The sequence below is a fragment of the Mustela putorius genome, unplaced genomic scaffold (genome assembly GCF_011764305.1).
Source record: "Mustela putorius furo isolate JIRA1106 unplaced genomic scaffold, ASM1176430v1.1 tig00003854_pilon_pilon_pilon, whole genome shotgun sequence".
Classification (NCBI taxonomy): Eukaryota; Metazoa; Chordata; class Mammalia; order Carnivora; family Mustelidae; genus Mustela; species Mustela putorius.
Window position 1 is genome coordinate 3,273,461 of NW_025422006.1, and position 22,790 is coordinate 3,296,250.

Here is a 22,790-nt window from a genome sequence, read left to right on the forward strand (position 1 = left end):
GAAGCCTCATGTGAGCCCACACTTCTCCTGTCAGCTGAGCCCCAAAGCCCAGAATTTCATGTAGGCCCATTCTTCTTACAAGGTTGACGTCCTGTTGGTTTTAGAAGTCTTGATGCAAGCAGAGGCTCATTCATGCCTTTTCACTCTTAACCCGAGAAGACTCTTTTCCTTCTCTCTTTCTCTCTGTTTTTAAGTAGGCTTGACACCCAGTATGAAGCCCTGCACTGCTTGAGCTCACGACCCTGAGACCAAGACCTGAGCTGAGATCAAAAGTTGGACGCTTAACTGACTGAGCCACCGAGGCTCCCCCCATTTTGTCTCTTAATTTATAGTAGGGGGAGCCCTGGTCCCTAGTGGCTCTCAATGGCAGGAAATTGTAAGAGCGATGCTGCTGCCCCAGCACATTGGAGATGAGCTCTTCTGCAGACCCGTGGGTCCCTCTGGGAAGAAAGATTTCTGCAAACAAAACTCCCTCCATGGAGCGATGAGTGACTTCTTTCTAGCTGACGCCACCCTTTGTCTTGGATCCTTGGTCAGTTTATAACCTGCCTTGTCATCACTGCATCTCAGCCTCCCCCTGCAGCCCTGGCCTTGTGGAGAGGGCCGATCGCGGCTCTGCTAAGTCCTACACTGGGGAGGGACTAGTCCCTCTGCCAGCAGCCACAGAGTACAGACCCGACTCTGTGATTTTGATCATCTATTTATTTTTACTTTTTACAAAAGTGCTAGAACTGCTCTGACATTTAATCAGGTTTTTTTCTGGTTTGGGTTTTTCTTTTCTTAAGAGCCCCTTCTCACCTTCCTCCCACCCCAACTGTGTAAGCTTCAGGCCCCACAAAACCTGGACGTGACCCTGGCTGAGTTATAGAGTGAACTGGGAGTGCCCTTGTCTGAGCAAGTTTTGTTTTTTGTCGAGTTCATAATTACTGTAAAAAACAGATTTTATTTCTTTAGAGCAAATTTAGGTCCACAGAAAAATGGAATGCAAAGTACAAAGAGTTCTTACAAGACCGCAGCTCTCCACACACACAATCTGCCGCCCGATCAACACCCAGCACCGGGCATAGTGCGTTTGTGAGAAGAGGTGAGCCTACGCAGACACATCGTAATCCCCTAAATTCATAGTGTGCATTAGCGTCCCCTCCTGGTGCTGGGCACGCTGTGGATTTGGACACACGTATAATGCCATGTTTCCGAGCGTACAGGGCGCCCTATAGTCATCCAAGGTCGTTTCCCTGCTCGAAGCAGCCTGTGCCGCCTTCATGCCTCCCTCCTCCAAACCGCTGGCAAGTACTCATGCTCTCGTCTCAGTAGTTTTGCCTTTTGGACAGGGCCGTCGAGGTGGGGTCATACAGAACACAGCCGCTGCGGACCGGTTCCTTTCTCCTCTGCGAGAGCTTCCTCCCTGCCCCTCCGCACGCACCTTCCCTCCTCCCTGCTTCCCTCTTTTCCCTTTTCTTTGAAGATCTTATTTTATCATTTTTTTCCTCTGAAGATTTTATTTTTTTTATTTTTTATTTTTTTTAAAGGTTTTATTTGTTTATTTGACAGAGAGAGATCACAGTAGACAGAGAGGCAGGCAGAGAGAGAGAGAGAGGAGGAAGCAGGCTCCCCGCGGAGCAGAGAGCCCGATGCGGGACTCGATCCCAGGACCCCGAGATCATGACCTGAGCCGAAGGCAGCGGCTTAACCCACGGAGCCACCCCGGCGCCCCTCCTTTGAAGATTTTAAAAGCAATACTGTTCTTAAACCTGTGGAAGCATGCGAGAGAGGACTGGGATGGGGGAGGTCAGAATTCATCCTTGGGTAATTCAGTACAAAACACATTTATGCTAAGTTGGGCATCGTGTCTCAGTATCTACCCTCTGCTTTTCCTAGTGGCTGCAGTTTAACCTCTGTGTTATTCCTACAGGGACAAGTGGCCTTTGTATCGACATACACTTGGGTAGAAATCTCAGTTATGCCACGTGCTGGCAGGATGACTCATTATATTCATGTATAAAATGAAGATGGTCCTGTGAGATCTAAAAGAGATAATATGTGTAAAGCCCCTAGCACTTAATACAGACTCTATGAACAATGGATTTCTCCCACCTGAGTAATGCTTGAAATTTCTACAGCCTGCAGCAGGCATTTTCCCCCTCAACTTTGGCCAATTTATAATATCTAGGCAATATTTTCCTTTTTCTTTTTTTAAACTTTTTAAGCGCCTTCACCCATTTTTTCCACCCCACCTCTAGCCACTGGCTGTCACAAGTCTATTCTCTGTATCCAGGAGCCCAAGAACTTGTTTCGTTGTTGTTCTTTCTGTTTTTAAAGATTGTACACATGAGAGAGATCATATAGGATTTGTCTTTCTCTGTCTGACTTACTTCACTCAGTGTAATGCCCTCAAGGTCCATCCATGTCGTTGTAAATGGGAATTTTTCATACTTCTTTTATGGCTAATATTCAACGCATGCGTGTGTGTGCGTGTGTATACACGTGTGTATTTCTTATCCTTTTATCCACTGATGGGCATTTAGGTTGTGTCCATGTCTTGGTTATTATAAATAATGCTGCAATGAACATGGGAGCTCATGTATTTTTTTTTGAGTTAGGGTTTTCATTTTCTTCAGGCAAATACCCAGAAGCAGAATTACTGGATTATCCGGTAATTCTGTTTTTAATTTTTTGTGAAACTTCTATACTGTTCTCCACAGTGGATGCAGACTCTACACTCTTGGCAACAGTGCACAAGGATTTCCTTTTCTCCACATCCTCACCAAGATTTGGTATTTCTTGTCCTTTTGATTCTAGCCCTTCTGACAGGTGTGCGGTCACATGTCACTGTGGTTTTGACTGCATTTCCCTGATGATGACTGATGTTGAGCATCTTGTCATGTGCCTGTTGGCCATTCGTGTGTCTTCTTTGGAGAAACATCTATTCAGATCTTCTGCCCATTGTTTAATTGGATTGTTGTGGAGCTTTTTCTGCTGTTGAGTTGTGTGCATTCCTTGTATATTTTGGATATTAACTCCTTATTGGATGGATCATTTTCAGATGTCTTCTCCCATTCAGTAGGTTGCTTTTTTTTTTTTATCTTATTGATGGTTTCCTTTGTTGTGTAAAAGCTTCTTCTCTCTCCCCCCCCCCCACCCCTCTCTAGTTTGGTACAGTCTGCTTGTTTATTTTTGGTTCTGTTGCTTTTGCTTTTGATGTCAGACTGAAAAAAAAAAAATTATCTGCAAGACCTGTGTCAGGAAGCTTATGTAAGTTATCTTCCAGGGGAATTATAGTTTCAGGTTTTATGTTCATCTTTAGTTTTTGATTTAGTCCTTCAGCCACTAGATGGATTTAAGTATGTTAACTAAGGGCCCTCGCCCCGCCCCATGCCCCCTAACCGTGCTTTTTAAAAATTATAAATGGTGACCAAATTAAAGAAAAGGACTTAGAGTTCTGGAGTTATTCATAGGAGGAATGTGCGATTTTTGTTTTTGGTATGAGTTAACAATACAAATGACCTTTGAGTTGGAACTATTCCTGGACTAGGTGTAGGAGTGATTCAGTCTATGTCTTTGTAACACAACCGGTGGGCAAAAACGAACCAAACACCCGTATTTACCTTAGTCTAAATAGAGTCAATTAACGACAAGTCATCTGGTTATTTTAGCACTAGGTAGAAACGTAGATTTTAAGTCATTTATGGTGATTCAGAGAAGCTTTTATTTTTAATTGTCTATTTAATACTTTGGTGAACAAACTTATCTTTACTCTTTTTCCCTATTTTCCCTTATAAATATATTTCTCTTTTTGGTTTGCATTCAGATGCTGCATTGGTTTGACAAAAATCAGCAATGAGGACTTTTTTTTTTTTAAGTTTGGGTTATCAGGTGTATAGAAAATACAGAAAAGGGTAAAGGACCCAGATTTGGGGTAAAATCCAGATGGTTTTGATCCCTTGCCCTATCTCTTGCTGGCTCTGGAATCTGGAAAAGGACTTAACTCTTCTGAGCTTCAGTTTCCTAACCTATAAAAAGTAAGATAATAATATGTATCTTACGAGGTTGTTGGCAGGGTCAAGAGAAGTCCACTGGGCCCTCGAACAACGTGGGTTTGAACTGGACGGCTCCATCAGTGTGCCCAGTTGAGAGTCCAGCACCGCGAATGTGTTTTCTCTAATGATCTTCTCAACACCATTTCCTTTCCCGAGCTCACCTTATTGTAAGAATAAATAATAAATACAATATTAACATAAGTACAATATTGATACAATCGGTATTATGTTATTGATAGGGCTTCGGAATAACAGTAGGCTATTGGTAAAGTTGTAGGAGAGTCAGAAATGAGAGATGGATGTTCAACCATGTGGGGCTGGCGCCTCTAACTCCCAGGTTGCTCAAGGATCAACGGTAATGGCCAGTCCATAAAAACCTGTATCTTAAGCATGAGTTCCTTTTCTCTTCTGTGTGGGCGGATGAAGATTCAGCTCTGTTTCGCTGCAGTTTAAAGGGATCATTAAAAGTGAAGCAAATTTACAGCTAGTTCATGTTTGTCACTCGTGGATGAAGAAATCAGAGGAGGGAAGTGTCTTACTCAAGAGGATAGATTACGAGGCAGAAGAGAGATTAGGCCGTAACCCCTTCCTCAAACCCAGACCTTTCCTCTTACAGTGTGGCTTGTCCTGTGATCCAGTAAGACTTACTCTTGGATTCTGTAAAACACGGCAGCCACCTCAGCAACGCCCCCAGTCTAGTCACCAAAGGGATAGCAGCAAGTATGATCTCTATGTACTTGGACATCATCTTTGTTATACCATAACTGGTTAATTAAGTAAGGTTACACTGTGTGTAATTTGTATGTCCCGTGGTTATCATGAAACCCTCTTCTGAATATCTCTCCTGAAAGTTAGAAGTACCCACAGTTTGGGTGTCTTTTTGGTGTCAGGAGATAGCACCAGTTATAAGGTTTGTGTCCAGGGAATAGCTTGTCTAGAGGTTGTGTGCATTTAAACTTGGACAAATACTGGCCGAGTTCACCTCCATGGGCACTTGTCTGCACTCTCACTGACATCTGTGGGAGTGCCACTTGCTTCCATACCTCAAGAACACAGTATTTGCTAATCTGGTAGATGAAAAATGTTCATCTTTTTAGGAACCCAGTGACTCATTTTGATTTTCTCCCTTGTTCCTCAGCTTCTCTGTGTTTCTTCCCCATCTTTTTCTGTCCATTTTCTGGTGATTTGGGTTGAGATTTTACATTGCTTAAAGTCTTTTATTAGGGGGCATCCCTTGAAAAGGTGACCTAGAAGGACCAAAAGTTGAGACACTGACAGGAAATTCAACTCAAACAGGATGAGAAAAGCAATGAATCACTCCCAAGAATTAGTCAATAGCAAAACACTGATTCAACACACAGTTGACCTAAAATTGCTAGGTTTTTGGAATGGCATTTTTATGAGGTAAGGCCTTAGGGATATTGATGAATTGATAAGGCCTCTGGTCAACTCATCGTGTTGTGACCAATGAATATGTCTTTGACCTCAAGTGGCCTAAAGTTCAGCTGCAGGCTGTTGAGCATTACCAAAGCCACTACACCCGCTGCAGTCCAGAGGAGTTGTAGGTGGAGGGGTCAGCCTCACCACTGGGTTCAGAGGGAAGTAGAAGTTACCTTGGCCTCCTGTAAGCTTCCTCAAGACCAATATCCTGATTATTTACCGTCCCTCTTGGTACCACAGAAAGGCAAGCCCACGATAAGCATTTGTTCTTTGTCCATTTAAAACTTGCTGTAAACGAAGTGACTTTGGATTTAGGGCCAAAACCCTGAGTTCTTTTTTGTATCTTTAGGCCGCTCCTGTATTCCAACTGGGCCTGGAAAACCCCTGCCTGGCCTGCAGAGGGAACACTGAGTCGGCCCTCGCCTGCCCTCCACATGCCTTTGTGCGCACTTTGCAAGAACTGTCCCTGCTCATTGAAAACAGGAGGGTCAAGGTCATTGACTCTTTTCTGTATTTTTCCAGCAGAAACCTTTATTCATTGTTTTAACACTTTCTTCGGCAGCACAGCCTAGTGATTAAGTGCATGGGCTCTGGAACCACACTGCCTGGGTTTAAATCGTGATTCTGCCACTCAGCACCTTGCTCACATACTCCATGGCTCAGTTTTGTCACCTGTAAATCAGGATAATTAAATATACATACGTACATATGTACATATGTGGGAAGTGGGTATGTGTAGCTTAACCTAATGCCTATCTTTTAGGAAGTTGTCTGTATGCCTCTTACCATTAATAATACATTTTTTTTTTTTAATTTTAGACACTCTAAGTAGAAAAAACGCTTACTGCATGCAATTCTTGCAAACAATTCACGCATATTCCCTTCACGCCCTGTAACTCCATAGATACTATCATCCCCTTTTCATGACTGGGAGCTGAGGCGCAGAGAGGTTAAATACACTGTCCGAGGAACTTAGCTGCGTCAGAAAATGGCCAGGTTGAGAGTTGAAGTCAGCCTCCAGAGCCAGCAGTTAGACCTACTGTGCTGTGCGTGAACCTTCTCTTGGCAGAAAGTACAGCCCGGTGGCTCTCACTTGCCGCAGGAGTAGCAGTGGCGGTCCCAGCCCCAGCAGATCCGGCCGGAACCCCGGCTGAGCGGTGTGAGGGCAGCTGTCATGCCCACCGCTTCCGGGGCCTTGCCGGGGAGGTGCTGCCCGATCCTGCAGAGGAGGAAGCTGAGGGACACTGCGGCTAGGGCAAGCCGTCACGTGACTGAGCCGTAGTCTGAGCCTGAACGTGCCTGACTCCAGCATCCTTGGCCTTGAAACCATTCTGAGTGCCTCCTGCCTGAGGTCCATGTCTTAGGCCAGGTGCCAGGTGCCCAGGGGTGTCAGACCGGATGGCCCTGTGGCTTCGGTGGACTTGGAAGCTGTCTCCTTTTCCTCTGCTCTTCCGTCTCCTCACTCAAGTGCACCGAATTTTGTTTTTTTTAAGTCCCAAAGAAGGCTGAAATACGAATTCTTTGGGACACACCACAGGAGCTGTAATAAAGTCTTGTTTTCTTTGTTTCCATTGAGTGTGAGTCCTTGTAATCCTCAGTATGAATGAATGTGAGGGGGTTTCTTCAACGCAGATATTGCGTAAGCCAGGACCACAGTTTTGGGTCTGGTAGGGGTTGTAGGCAAGAAACCAGCAATCAGAAATGTAGTATTTTCTAGAAGAGGGTGAGGGTGCTGGACTTCTGTATTGTAGGGAGGAGGCAGTGCAGATCATCTGTACCACAGCTTGGCCCCGTAGGTGTTTCTGGAAGAAGCACACTGACCACGATGGGGTGGGAATGGGAAGGATGTATCCTTTGGCCCCTGGGAGCCCAGACAGGACAGCTCTCACTGACACAGGACACACGAGACCAAATGCAGAACAGCGTTCTTGGACCGAACACCCCTTAAGCCCAAGAACATGATGCATAAGGGGACGTGTCCCTTCGTCTGACTAAGAAGAAGTGCTCTTCTTTTTGATCACAAGGAGGTGTGACTTCTTCCCTCTTCACTACCTTATTAGTGAAGACACCTGACATTTAAGTTTGCATTTTTAACATTTTTTTATTTCGGCAATGTTCTTCTTCAGTAATTCCCCTGCAATTTTGAAATAGTGATCTGTTTTCCATTTCCCTTTAGTCATGTGTTGCTTGAATTCTTAAAGCTATGTATGTGAGTACATAGTTTTGTATTATCTTGAATATACAGATAGACACCGGCACACAGGTGTACATATGTTTGTTCCCTCTTAAAATTTTTTTTTTAAAGATTTTATTTATTTATTTGACAGACAGATCACAAGTAGGCAGAGGGGCAGGCAGAGAGAGAGAGGGGGAAGCAGGCTCCCCGCTGAGCAGAGAGCCCGATGCGGGGCTCGATCCCAGGACCCTGAGATCATGACCTGAGCCGAAGGCAGTGGCTTAACCCACTGAGCCACCCAGGCGCCCCCCCTCTTAAAATTTTGTGTGGGGAAAAATATATGCTATTCAAGATTAGACTTTTCAGGCACTTTCGTTTTTAATTTTGAGATAAATACATTAAACTGAGCTGTTATGTAGGTGATATCTGTCCCCTTTATATAATAGAGTGACGTATCCCCCCAGAACCACGTTTTAACTATCACACTGCAGTTGTGAGAGACATGAATATTCAGGTTATTAAGAGACATGAAAAACTAGCCCAGACCAAAATCTTTGGGAGCAGTCCATAAAAATGAAAGTAAAGCAAACATTTACATTTTGTTTAAAGGAAGTTGTGGGGGATAAGCCTTCCCACCAGCATTTTTTTTAAACATGGACATACGGAGATAGATGTTTTTGTCACAGTCAAGGCACGGGTAACTCTGAAGACTTGCCTATTGCATTTTCCTTCTGAGGACTGAAGACAGGCCTTTTGGGGTGAGGCCCTTTAGATCGGCGGCTGCTGTCTGGGATTCGGCGTTGGAATACTCATACTTTTTGAAAAGGAACCCTAGTGTATTTCTTTTGGCCTTGGCTTAAACAACATACGACTTTATAAATATTGTGAAATTTCATTGTGGGGTGTTTTTTTTTTTTTGAGGGTTTTTGTTTTTGCATCATAGTAAAAGGCACCGCAATTTTCAAGGAAGGTGATGCTAGATCGTAAGATACTTGAGGGAAAGAACAGCTCCTATCGATCTCTGTCCTCTCTGCATCGGAAACACACCCTATATATAGTCGGTCTCAGTAAATATTTACAGATTCAGTTCAAATTCAAAATGAATTCACCATCGCTACCACCACTCCTCGCTGGTGACCTCCAGGTGGTTCTCTGTAGTTAAGTCCATGTTTTGTTTGTCTCTGTTTTTCTTTGTTCATTTGTTTTGTTTCTTAAATTCCACATAAGAGTGAAATCATATGGTATTCGTCTTTCACTGATTTATTTCCCTCAGCATTATACACCGTAGCTCCATCCCTGTCATTGCAAATGGCAGGATTTCATTCTTTTTGATGGCTGAGTAATATTCTGTTACATGTGCACACACACCATAATTGATAATTGATGATATTAAGCATCTTTTTGTGTGTCTGTTGGCCATCTGGATGGCTCCTTTGCAGAGCCATCACAAACATGTCTGTTTATGTCCTCTGCCTATTTTTAAATTGGATTATTTGGGGGGGGTTGGGGGTAATTGAGTTGTATAAGTTCTTTATATAGTTTTGATATTAACCCCTTATTGGATATGTCATTCGCAAATATCTTCTCCCATTCGGTAGATTGTCTTTTTGTTTTGTTGATGGTTTCCTTTGCTGTGAACTTTTAATACCCTTTCCAGTTTGGGGTAAGGGACAGACACCTTATTAAATTACTTAGGACACACTTAGGATAGGCAAAGTAAGGGAGAATTGTACTTTTCGTCTGTTGACTCACTTATTTCTCATTTCAGTGAGCACTAATTGAGAACATTTCTTTTTCTTACCTCTCTCTCCCCTCTAGTTAACTAACTGAATCACCAACTATTTATGAATCTTATGTTTTGTGTGAATAATTGGGCTAAGCAATGTGACTACAAAAGAAAATAAAACCCAATATTTGCTTCCTAAAGGAAGCACGTCCGTTAGTGGCCCGAGAGGAGGGACTTATCTGTACGCCCCTAACTTTGCTTTTATGATTTTCTCTGTCCCATATGCGTTCTTCTTACTCCCTTCAAGAAACAGAATTCTCATAGGGCCTGTGGGGAGAGAGGACACATCCAGATCTGCCAGGCTGTGAGATCAGACATTGTCTTGCCAGTGAGCTGCGTTCCGTGGGTCATGAACTAGTAGAGTTTACTGGTGAGTGACTGAGCTGTGGAGTCTCTGTGCAAGTGATGAAAAGTCCGCCGGGCTGACGACACGCCCACGAACCATGATGCGAAGCGGACGGTGGTGACATGGGACAAGCAGGGCTGGATGAAGCCAGAGTGTGTGTGTGTGTGTGTGTCGGAGAGGGAGGAGGAGAGGGGAGGACTTCCTGGAGGAAATGGTGAGGCTTAGAGTGTATGACAAGATTGGGGGCCCTTAGGACCCGTATCTGTCGTGTTACGTAGACACGTGGATACCGCGTATTTCTGTATTTGGTGCTCAGTGAATATCCATCTCATATGTACGAATCCTGTGTTGTTGTGTGTTTTTTTTTTTAATTTCCTATTGTTTTCTAACTTTTATGTGTCACCCTTGCATGAGGACCACACTAACCTTCTCTGCACCGTTCCAGTTTCAGTGTGCGTGCTGCCGAAGCGAGCACTGTTTTCTGTGAATGTGACGGTCAGGAGAGCTGTCTGCTCAGCTTCTGAGGCCAGAGTCCACATCCTGCGCTCTGTTCTCCTCCACGGCAGGGGGCTCGCAAACTGCTTCCCGGCACCACAGCATCTGGCTGGAGTGTTTCCACCAGGGGAGTGAGGTTTTAAATCTGCCTGGAAATTGCTGATGGTCGTCCTATTTTGTCTATAAGGATATCATCTCAGAATCCATTTTTCCTTTTTCTCCTTTGATCTCAGAACGTTTTCTCATCTTCTGCCGACAGTGGTTCCGCAGAGTGGGGGCTCCGCGTGTGTATTCAGGGCTCTCACGTGAAAGCACAGTGCTCGTTTTGCCAAGATAAGTACAGAAGGAATAATATATGTGAATCTACCACCTAAATTAGGAATGGCAAAATATCAAAGTACGTTATGTTTTTACGGCTGTTCTAGCTCTATACTCAGTCTGACCATAAGAAACCTCATATTTTCACTGTTATCTCTTAGCGATATTTTAGCTTTCCTTTTCCTTACCTCCACGTAACTGAATTATTAGCAGCAAACTAGTATAATTATCACTTTTTTTTTTAATTTGAAACTTTGCCATATTTTCATGGTCAGTCCAATTCTATTAAACAGTTACAAGTGACAGGCACGTGCGCACAGAGCACTACACTGGAAGCTTGTAGAGGCCGTGAAGGTGAGCAGTGGAGAGTCGCTGCCTTCTCGGGGCTCACGACCCAGCAGGGAGGACATGTCCATAAATCACGCTGTTCGCAGGCTGTACAGCGCGTAACAACGGCAGAACAGCACGGCTCTGTGGGAGCTGAGGGTAAATAGGATAATCTACACAGAAGTTATCCCAGGTTCATGGATTTCTTTGGTTAGTGAAGTTGTTTCCGTGATGCCTAAAAGCCCCACTGTGCATAGTGCCAGGTACCTCCTCGGACTGTGTTAAAAAATAGTGCTTGTAGGTGGTAAAACACCTCAAGCTCATTAAAAGGAACAGCGGTGGAAAGTAGGTCTGTCTCTTGACCAATTCCATCACTTTTTCTCTCCAGAGACACCCACTTTTCACATTTTCCCTTGTGTGATTAATTGTGAAAGATTTGTGGCTGATCGGTTCTTTTGAAATTTCGTTGCCTTCCACTCAGTGCAGTGAACATTCCACGAACGTGCCGGGTGCTGTGTTAAGTCCTGGGAATACCAAGACCAGGACTCTGGTCTCTGAGCGTTCACAGTGTGGGGCGCCTACAGGTAGGACCTGGGCTGTAACATGTTCAGTGATAGGACGGAGACACGGGCTGAGTGGTCTCATAACTCAGGGAGGGAGTCATGACTCACGCCCTAGAGAGGTGCTGGCGCTGCTTCACGGAGACCCTGATCTTCCAGTTGGCCCTTGGGGGTGTGGGTTTCACTAGGCTGAAGGAGAGGCAAGTGAATCCTTGGCCCGCAGAACCACATACTCAGAGAAAGAGAAGCTTGAAAATGTATGTTGGTCAGCAGAGCTAGGGTGTAGGACATGGACAATGGCAGATATGTCTGGAGGTTGAGGCCAAATTATCAGGGGCACCGAATTTCTCATCCTGCTCAATTTGGACACCATCCCACTAAGGGCGAAGGCAAGCAGTTCAAAGAGTAAGGTCATGGTAGGCAGATGAGGCCTAACTGTCTTCCAGAAGGATAATTTTGGCGGTCCTCTGAGGCGTGGAGCGGACGGGGAGGAGGTAGAAGTGTGGGGTTAGTGAGGTCATAACTTGGGCAGAGCCTGGGCCAGGATGAAATGAGAAGGCAGCAGTGGGAATGATGAGAAAACAGGTCTGGGAGATCTCACAGAAGAACAAGCGACGGGCTCTGAGGGTAACAGAAACGGATCGGGCACAGGCCCAGCTCGGGATCTGGGATCTCCTGCTAAGGGGCACGTGAAGATGAGTTAGACGTAGTCTTTGCCCGCAGTCTAGTGAGAAACCGAGCATTCTCAGGATGCAGAGGAAGAAACAAGGAGAAAAAGCAACCCTGGGACACCATCAGCTCTGCTACAGTGGGTCTTTAAAAAGCCCTCAGTGATAGAGGAAAAGCGATTGATGGTGGGGGCTAGAGCCGCACAGCAGGGGGAGTCTGAGTAAGCACGAAGTGCCCCTTAGCGTCTGACCACCCTGACTGAGAGGTCAAGGGGAGTGCAGGCCGCCAGAGAGCTCGGCCAGCGAGCGTGTCCGTGTCGGCTCCCGAGGGCAGAGATGAATGGCGTGGCCAGGGCAGACGGGAGGCCTCGGGGGGGCCGAGGTGACCCGATGGGCTCCATTGGCTGTCGCATGGCGTCGTGGGAAGACGTGGGGCTGGGCGCACTGTCTCCTCCCACCAGAAGGTTCCTCGGTGTGCCCTGCGCCCCGCGGTTGGTAGATGAGAGGCCACACGAGGGAGGGAAGGGTGGTAGTCGGGAGAGACGGTGATCAGGGCAGGGGGCGGGAGAAGCCACCTCGGGGCGTCCATTCCTAGCACCGAAGCCTGGGCGATGTCTGTCCACTGTCTTCCCAGGCAAGCTGTTTTCTTGTTGCTGTTGAGTGTCTAATTTTATGTATAGACCCAAATGAGATCATTTTCTCTGGGCTTTTTTAATTCCCTCGGAAAAGTTTTGCATCCCTCTGCCTTGTAGACCTCGACGGTCCCTTTTCCTCACAGATGGGACCCGTCCTGTCTGCATCTTTCTGACCCGCATCCGTGTGAATGCAGAAGGCGTCTCTGCAAGGAGCACGATGCCAGACAGTAGAGCAGACGCCCGTGGGTCGGGGGAGATGCCCAGATCAATGGCCACCGCCCCGACCTGGGGTCCTGGGAACAGCATCCGTCTACACGAGGGGGAAGCCAGGGAGTGTGTGAGGTCACCGCAGCCCGGAGCCTGAAAAGCAGCTTTAGTGTACGGCATGCTTCTGTTGTTTATAACTTGCTGTAATGTGTGGTAACAAAGAGCAGTGTGTGGTAACAAAGAACACTCTGTTACCACGAGTTATTTTAACCACCAGCTTTCGGCTGCTCAGCCTTTTTTCCCCCTTCTTCCTCACAGCTCCGTTTCTGGCTTCATGTCTCTGTCACCCACTTCCACCTCCTCCCCAGCTGCTCCTCCTCGTCTCCTCGTGCGAAGTCCTTCCCCGCGGCTGCTTCTCCTCCGCCACGGAGAACCTGCTGGAGGCTTGGGCTCCGCCGCGCGAGCCGTTTGCCACTCTCTTCCCTCTTCTCGCGCCTCCGTGGCTCCCAAGAGTGCTTCATGCTCCGGGAACCCCGAGGTGGAGGGGGTTCCAGGGGCTCCTCTCGGAATGGGGGGGAGTGTGTGAGCACGTGTGTGTGCGCGCGCGTGTCAGAGAGAGAGGGAGAAGGAACGGGATGGATCAGGGGTTGGAAGGGCTCCGTAGTCATTTTCTCTCTCCCAGAGGGCGCCTTCCTGGGGGTTTCACGCCACTCAGCCAAAAACACAGAATAATCACCATTAAACTGGGCCTGGAGAAGTTGTGTTTTGTTCTGAAAAACCTGACCTCAGACTTGGAATAGCTTCTGAGCCCCGAGTGGCTCCATCTCGACCCCCTGAAGGGGGGTGGGCTCTCAGATGGGACTGGGGCGTCAGTGCTGTGAGCCCAGAACGATCCAGCAGAGGCCGTTTCTTTCGCTAGAGGTAATTTCTACATGGATCCTCTTTTATTTCTGGCCTGAAGGAGCGAGTGATACCAGACAGTGTTGATGTAGGCAGATGATTCAGGAGACAGGGTCTATAGGAAGCTTGGCCGATTGCCTTGCGTGCATTTCAGGTTGAGAACGATTTTCCAGCTCTCCTTACACTCCCTGCCGTGGATTTTTGTTTGTTTGTTTGTCTTGGTTTGTAGAACAGACCTGACAGCCTGCTGAAATCCCTTTCTTCTTGAACCTTGCTGTACATGCCTTCAATGGCATAAATCATACCAAGAAAGAGTATTTTAAAATTCTGAAGATTTCAATTAAAAAATCCCTGTGGATTGGCTGTTTTGCTTTTGAAAAGTCAATTAACATCTCCTTTGCTCATCTTCTTTACCTGTAAACAGGGGAGTTGAGCAACTCTGATGTCTTTTCTGTTTCAAACGTTCATTAGTAATCGGACAGACTCAGAGCTGGAAACTGGATTTCACTTTAGCGTCTCAATTCCATGTGCCAGGTAGCCGGTGCAGAGAGGCCTGTGGTAAGGATCACAGACTGCGGGGCTCAGTGGGAGAGAGGGGGGTATTGATTAGTGATGTCTGCCTTGCAGGCAGGCATTTGGGCTGGTGGCGTGTACTATCTGGTTTGTTTCATTTTGTTTTTGCCTTTCCTTCTCTAACCCTACTAAGAGGGACCAGAGGGCAGCTGTGTTTTCATTTTGCCCACACGCGTGCATGCATGCACACACATACACACATACACACCTCTCATTTGAACCAAACTGATGAAACCATCAGCATGGGTTCCATTCCTTCTCCAGATGATTTAGCTTCAGTTAAATCACATTTCTTTTCCCTGCTTCATGTGTCTTAAAACCAAAGGGAAGAGAGAAAAGGATGTGAGGATGGCTGTTTTATTTTTTTTTAAGATTTTGTTTATTTATTTGACAGACAGAGATCACAAGTAGGCAGAGAGGCAGGCAGAGAGAGAGGAGGAAGCAGGCTCCCCGCTGAGCAGAGAGCCCGATGCGGGCCTCGATCCCAGGACCCTGAGATCGTGACCTGAGCTGAAGGCAGAGGCTTTAACCCACTGAGCCCCCCAGGCGTCCCAGGATGGCCAATTTAAACATGTCACCACTTCATGGGCATCTGAGTGGCTCAGTCGGTTTGGAGTTCGGGCTCTTGAGCTCAGCTCAGGCCTTGATCTTGGGGTCGTGGATTCGGGCCCTGCACACTCCACACTCACTGTGGATTCTACTTAAAAAAATAAAAATAAAAATAAACACATCACCACTTCAAGCCCAGGTTTTCTAAAATCTTGCTCACTTGCAGAAGACAAGATAAAAAACGATAACCAGTTTCCATCTAATATAGTATAGAGCATTGAGCCCTACAGTGTAACTGTTTCATGATCATGGCCTTAGGATCAAAAAGGTATGGAGAATTGTACATGGGAAATTATATAAACTTTATCTTAAGTCTGTTCCAGAAGTGACATTTTATAATTTTTTTTTTTATAATTGCTCTAGGATGTTTGACAAAATTGTTTTCAAAATATCCAGCTGAAGAATGGAGAGCTTGAAAACTGTTTTTCGAATGCTAGATGGGAATGGGTGATGTTAATCAGATTTCAAGGCTTATCTTGACCCGCTGTCTCTTGGGACACTGATCAAAGTTTTGTGAATCCTTCTGGTGCAGAGCTACTCATTAGAGTTCTCAGCACATAATTACGGACTGTCAGAAGATTTCGGTTTTGTGTAATAAATGAGTAGCATGCCTGCGGCTTGCTGAGGTGTTCGCTTAATAACCTCATAAGATAGGTTGTTTTTCTTCTCCCTCAAGACCTAAGCAGTCCGGCTTATGCCTCGTCCACCCGTCTCAAATGGAGGTGAGAAGACTAGGACTCAGATTTTTTTAAAAGTTTATTTCTAAGAGGAAGAAACCCCAATTCTTATGTTATTCTCTTTTTCTTTGTTCTTTCTTCTTTTGAATCAGAAGCATAAGATTGTGTTTTTATGCCTAACCCTTGGTGAGGACGTCTTTGTTTCCCTCCTGCCACGCACGGCTGTATACAGTAAGATGTTAGTAAATCGGTGCTGATGAGCAGTGCCACATTGAAATTGCTGCTTGCGTGATCCTCTTACTCGGGGATGCAATTATTTCCCCGGGTTTTGACAAGATGTCAACTGTGATATGCACAGAGCAGAAACATATCCTAAGATGCTATGGCGCGTTAGAAATCTTTCCAGAGGAAAACTCGAGGATGTGTCTGGGGCTCCCATTCTGACTCCATCCTTTGCCTTTGTGTGTTTGTTTCTATTTAGATTATTAGCTGATTATAAAGTGGCATTTAAGAAGCAGAAATCACTCTATTTCGTGATCACAATTAACAGGGGTTTCTAGGAATATTTCGCCTTCATTTTCAGTATAAAAAGATGGAGAGCGATTCACGATAAGTCATTCTGCTGGGAATGGTGGCGGACCTACTTTTTTGTGATAGCTTCAAGAGGGAAATAGAGGTGCCTAGTTACCACAGGAGTATATTGCACGCCTACTGTGTGCTCTCCCTCTGTTGAGAAGACGGGGGCGCATCAGATACAGAGCCATCCAGGGAGGAGTTTGCAGTCTCGTTGGGAAAGATGTTAGTCAGGATAGGCTAGTTGCTGTAACAGACCCCCGGACGTCAGTGAGCTTATTTTCAAGTTTCTAGTCAAAGTTTATTTCCATCTAGTGGGGGGCTCTTCTTCCGTTCATTCAGGGACCCATGCTCGGTCCACCTTGGCTCCATTATCCTGGAAGTCTACGGTGTTCTCTCTCCATTTAGCCAGACGGCGGCCAAAGGAAGAGAGGGTTACCCATGGAAAGTCTGAAAATGGGCAAGTCCCCACTGTTCGCCCTCACTGGGTACAAAGGAGGCGCATGGCCCAGTGTAGGTGCACGGGGGGGCTGGGGAATGTGGTCTGCTGAATTCACAGCTGATCGCCTCTGCCATCAAGGGCTCACTCCCTTGCTTACAGCAGTGACATGCGGCAGAGTAGAAAGGGTGGGCGGGGCAGAGGCCTGCCTGGGTAAGCCTGGGAGAGAGGAACCGGCTGCTTTAGAGTACTTTGAGAAGAAATCAAGTGGGTTATGTTTATACCAGTTGTGTCTGGCACTCGTGTCCCCACACAGCACGGTAGTCTATGTCTATGCTGGGATTTGAGTACTCGGACCACAGTGAGTAGGAAGCCCATTGTGTAACCGGGGCACAGCTCAGGGAACCGCTGTGCTCACACGGTCTTGGAGCAGACTCGACCATCACGACCAAGAGCCGGCCCGGGCAAGGCTGGGGCACACGCCGCCGAGTGGAATACCTGCCTACGGAAACCTGGTTGGTGCGTGGGACTGTGTGTGGCCAAGGGCTGTGAATGGTAAACAGAACCACCTCCCACTGTCAAGGGGTGAAAGAGGCGTGAAGGTTGCGTGGGTGAGGCGTGAAGAAGAGCCCGCAGCAGGCCCGGTTTGGGGCATCACTCCTGACCAGCCCTGTGTTGCCTGCTCTTCCCTTGATCTTTCTCAGCCATTATAGATCTCTCATGCCTTAGATTGCTTCCCACGGCAACTCCGGGGGATTTTAAGTTTCAGCTGACTATTAGACCTGTCCCATTTAGGGCCAAGATTAGAGCCAGCAATCTGAGGGGCTGCCAAAACTTTTATTAGGGGCACCTGGGTGGTTCAGTTAGTTAAGCCTCTGCCTTCGGCTCAGGTCATGATCCTGGGGTCCTGGGATCGAGTCCCGCATCGGGCTCTCTGCTCAGCAGGGAAACTGCTTCTCCCTCTTCCAGCTGCTGCCCCTGCTTATGCTCACTCTATCCGTCGAATAAATAAAATCTTTTTTTAAAAAGCTCATTAATCCAGATTAATAGTATTTTAGTGTAATATTTGAAGTGATCAATCTTTATACCCCTCCCAAAAACACCCCATGATGGATAACATGGGGGGATACCTGGGTGGCTCAGTTGGTTGGGCGGCTGCCTTCAGCTCAGGTCATGATCCCAGCGTCCTGGGATCGAGTCCCACATTGGGATCCTTGCTCGGCAGGGAGCATGCTTCTCCCTCTGCCTCTGCCTGCCATTCTGTCTGCCTGAGCTCACTCTCGCTCCTCTCTCTCTGACAAATAAATAAATAAAATCTTAAAAAAAATTTTTTTTTTTAATGGGACCAGGTCAGTGTTACTGGTTTTCCCTTTTGCTTCAGCTCTAGTATGGCTCAACACAGCCCTGTTCATGATCTTGTCTTTATTTAAAGTTTTGATATTTTTTATATTGATGTTGATTAATGAAAATGCTGCATCACAATGTTATTTATTTTGATTACTGAGTTGGACTGTATATTTGAGGTGAATCCCCACAGCTTACCCTGGACAGAGCCCTAGTTTATTTCCTTCTGTATCTTCAGTGCCTAGCTCGATGCTGAGATGCAGTGGACGCCCCAGGAGATGCTCAAGAATGCAAGGTTGTTGGAAAGATAAATGGGTAAACTGACAGGTGACGCATCTTGGAATGGGAAGAAAGGACAGGGTGGTCCAGCAATCACAGCCCCCAGTCACTGGCTGAACCATAAAGCCGGGTTGCGCGGTGGCTGGCATATCCCGAGTCATCGGGTCTTGCAAGCCAGCCTCACTTTTCCAACGGGATTTCCCACATGGTCCTTGTTTGTAGTCTTAAGTGACCCTGCACATTTCTCATCTTTTAGGGAGGAGCATCTTCCTATCTGTTGAATACCTACCTCTTTCTTTTTTCTTCTCTTTTCTTTCCTTTTTAAGTTTTTGTTTGGTTTTGGTTTGGGGTGGCAGTGTTTATGTTTGCTTATCACAGCTATAGTTTATTGCATTTTTCTCGTGTGTTGGGTGTTTTTATTTAATTAATTAATTGATTAATTTAGAGAGAACAAGCAAATGAGTGGAGGCAGGGGGACGAAAGGAGCAGAAGAGAGAGCATCTCAAGTAGGTTCCGCTCTCAGCGCAGAGCCTGACGTGAGGCACCATCTCCTGCCCCTGGTATGATGACCTGAGCCGAAATCAAGGATCTGGCCCCCAACCGACTGAGCTGTCCAGGCACCCCAGTGTGCTGGGTGCTTTTACTGATCACGGAAACCTTTTGAGATACTGGGCTGGTTTTTTGTTTGCTTTTTTGATTTTTGTTTTTGTTTTGTTTTGTTTCTTGTTTTTGTTTCATCTATCAGAGGTGGAACTGGTGGCTGCCCCTGGCTGTGGGTGGTAAAGTTAGGATTTCTTTCCGCATTTCTCTGGATTTCTTCAGAGCACAGGCCCTTCCTAGCACTGAGGACAAGTGTGGGGATAGAGGTATTTTCCTGGTCATGACCCGAACTGTGTCTGCAAAGCAGGGAAGCAGAGGGAGGACTCTGGAACTGCCTGAGCCTCCCCTGACGGGAGCAACTTCTCGGAGAGGGAAACCCCATCAGGACAAGTTGCTCCAGTTTGCAGACGTTCCTGGACTGGTGGCCTCCCCTTTTCTCTGTCTTCGCTATGGTTTCCTTGTGCGGCAGGCGTTTAAGAAGGCAGCGTCCCTTTCTGAGCAAGCACAGGGCAGGCATCGAGGCTATCTGCTTCCTAGCCTGGCTTTGACCAGGATTTTAAGCAAGTTAAGTTCTCTAGCTTCAATCTTTTCTTCTACGAAGAGGGGATAATTCTGATACTTAGCACTCACCACCTCTCTTGAGAGTAGTAGAGAAGATATAAAGGAAAAGTATCTCAGGTTATAAATATCACCTATGCAAAATGCACAGTTTGGGATGTGTTTCAAAAGCCATGTGACCCTCTTTTCGGGGGTGATCAAAGAAGGTAAAGATGTAAGCTAAAACCAAACTATAACGGAAGATGTATGTGGGAAGACACCTTTAATATGAAATATCTTGTTTGCATCAAACTCCTTTATCTTTAAATACTTGGAGTATCACAAAAGCCTGGTTCGATTTAATAATGGAAAATGAAAGCCTACATTTTGAGCAAATCTCCTGGATTTTTTTTTTTTAAGGAAATGGAAGCTTAATAGATTTTGAGGGGGAAAGGGGGCATTTCAAACTGCAGATTTCTCTTATTCAGGACTTTTCAGTGCTCTCTCTGAGCTCTAAAGTAGCTAAACACACGTTTAGTAGCTTCCCTGAAAGAAAGTACAGCCTGGGGGCCAAGACCTTTCATGCCAAACTTTAAGCTAGAGCAGATTTTTAAAGTCATGTTAGAAACCTCTGAAAGGATGCTCATGATGAAACATGCGGACCTACTGTCAACAGCAGGCATGGAAGTGACTCAATAATAATGGTTCTGCACCGTGCTCCCCCAGCCCGGCTAGAAGGGAATCTCTTGGTTGTGGTCGAAAGAAGGGGTGTAAATGGGGCAGCCAGGTGGTTACTAGGCACCCCGTGGCCCAGATCTTCTATTATGCTTGAACTGTTATTGGGGCCATGTAGATGTCCAGAGAGCCCTGGACCATGCAAGAAGAATTGCATAGTTCCAGAATCATGAGATTTGGAAAGGGACTCAAGTTGTGTGGATTCGTGGTTGCCAGACTGGGCTCTACCAAACCCGAGTTCCATGGAATGATGGGGCCAGGCAGGAGGAAGCAGGGCTCTGCCAATCTGCTGGTGGAGTGGGGCCAGGCAAGTCAGGGGCAGGATCCTCCGTACGCCCACTGCCGCCGAAGCACCTCTGCTGTTACAGAGTACATATTGAGTTGGGCACGAGACTATAAGTGTGAAAAAGATGGCACTGACAAAAGTGCTTTTAAGACTACTGATCTGGCTTAGCTTTCTCTCAGTTCAGGAATTGCCTTTATAATACCCTGGACATGAGGTTATTCCTTCTCAACTTACCAGCTCCAGGGATAGGGAACCATATCAGTCAGGGTCCACTAAAGACCCTAGAACCCTACCGGTCATTTTAATAGAGAGAATCCAGTATAAAGAACTATTAACTAGATATTAGAAAAATGGAAAGGTAGAGAAGGGGAGGGGGCAGCTGTCAGCCCTTGAGATGGGAACAAGAGGAAGAGGTGAGAATTATGAAAACTTAGGAGCTCAGAAAAGGGTTGTGGGAGCTAGGAACCAGACCTCTGAGGAGGGAGCCGTGCGGCCGAGGCTGGATCTGAGAACGTTGGAAGAACAGTGACGTGAGGTCACTTGCTGCTGCCAAGATGGAGAACCATCCCTGGGTGATGCTGAAAGGAACCGAAGATCATGGAAGGAGCCCGCCTTACCCCTCCTGTGGCTTTCCTCTCGTGCTCCCTGCAGGCGGAAGCCGACAGGGAGCCCCCTGGCTTGGTCTGGCGAGGAAGAGTGTGACTGCAGAGCCCAGCCCCAGCTCACGGAGCACAGCACAGAGCGGGGATGCAGCCCCCTATACACGACACAGGGACTCTCATTCCCCCATGGTGTCCCCTGACATTGTTACCTCAGCTTTAAATGAGACACAAGGAAGCAGATCGGACAACAAAAGTCCTTGCCCTTTGGAGGGAATTTTATCTTCCTGCCTGAGTTCGCCGGGCACACCCGGACCCGTCAGCCTGCCTCGAGGACATGTTGAATAGACATCTGGGTGGTCATCCTCTGGACACCTTCCAGTTTGTCAGTGTCTCCTTTAAATATAGTTCTCAGTTTGTCGGCACCGACCGGAAGCCTCACGACTGTGCATACTTTAGTCTCAGCAGTTCCAACGTTAGGGATTCATCCTTCGGAGTTTTGTATGGTCTGCATAGAAATTTAGCTAGAAAGGTATTAATTTCAAAGTTGCTGATAATTTTTAAAAATTTGGGAGGAACCAGAAATGTTCAAGAACAGGAGATCGGTCGTGCTGTGGAGGACTTGGCAGGTGGTGCGGATGACGATGAAGAAGGAAGTCGGACAGTATGAGGAGGAGGGCACGTCAGGTTTTTAGACAAAAGAGGCAGGTCATAAAATGGCATGCATGGCATCATTTCATTGCTGTACACACATCCACGTTAGAAAAACAACATTGGGATGGTATATACTAAATGTCCAGGGTATGATTGGCTCTTTTTAGGTGGAGATACAGCGAACTTGTTTCCATTTTTTTCTTTCTGTTTATTTGTATTTCAAACATATTTTACAATTAAAGTATATTTCGTTTTGTACTAAGGCACAAATTAATGTAGTGCTGAGAACGGACCCTCCCGAGAATGGTTCTGATGTATCATCTGTCATCCTCCTGGCGTGTCAAATATATTTTTTCATGAGTATGTCTTCTTTATCTTCCCTGGGAAATCAGTGTTGGTGGAAAGCTTGCTGGAGCAACCAGAAAACTGGAAGCTGCCCCCCAGCTGTGTGACTTTGAACAAGTCTCTTAAACAAGAACCTATGTTTTTCTCTGCGGAAAATTCAGAAGGTTGTAGTAGATGATCCTCTTAGGCTGGCTTTAGCTGTAGATTCTGTGGTTTGCTGAAAATGCCATGGCCAGATGGAGGCCAAATCCCATTTACTGAGGTCATGGTTGCTTTGTAGGTGACACAGGGGGCTGAGACCAGGTGCCTGAAACACAACACTGGGTCCTATGTTGATGATTTAAAGAAATGCCGTCCAGGAAGAGGTCTTGGTAAGGGGTAGAGCCCCAAACGTGGCTCTTCGTGGTGATGGCATTTCCAAATTAATGGAATAAGGAAAACAAGAAATCTACGCTGTGTTCAGGGACCACTTTCTAAAATACAGCGCCACGAGAGAGTATAGTCCAGTTGGATAGAGCCTTCCAATGTGACAAAGGAGGGAAAGAGTTCAGGGCGTGACAACTGAAGAATGATGGAGAGCAGGGATGTGACTGAGTCTCTCAAGTTTGCAGGGTTTGGCAACACCAGCCTTCTGGAAAGCCCTAT

General features: G+C 46.4%; 1 protein-coding gene and 1 non-coding gene across 5 annotated transcripts in view; one reads left to right on the forward strand and one right to left on the reverse strand.

Annotated features, from left to right (window-relative positions):
- The window catches only part of GLIS3 (GLIS family zinc finger 3), a 436,920-nt gene that overhangs the window by 168,556 nt on the left and 245,574 nt on the right, over positions 1–22,790 (forward strand). The window lies entirely within an intron of this gene.
- Positions 10,154–10,260, reverse strand: LOC123387548. The gene has a single exon (XR_006601991.1). It is a non-coding gene; the product is annotated as a U6 spliceosomal RNA (small nuclear RNA).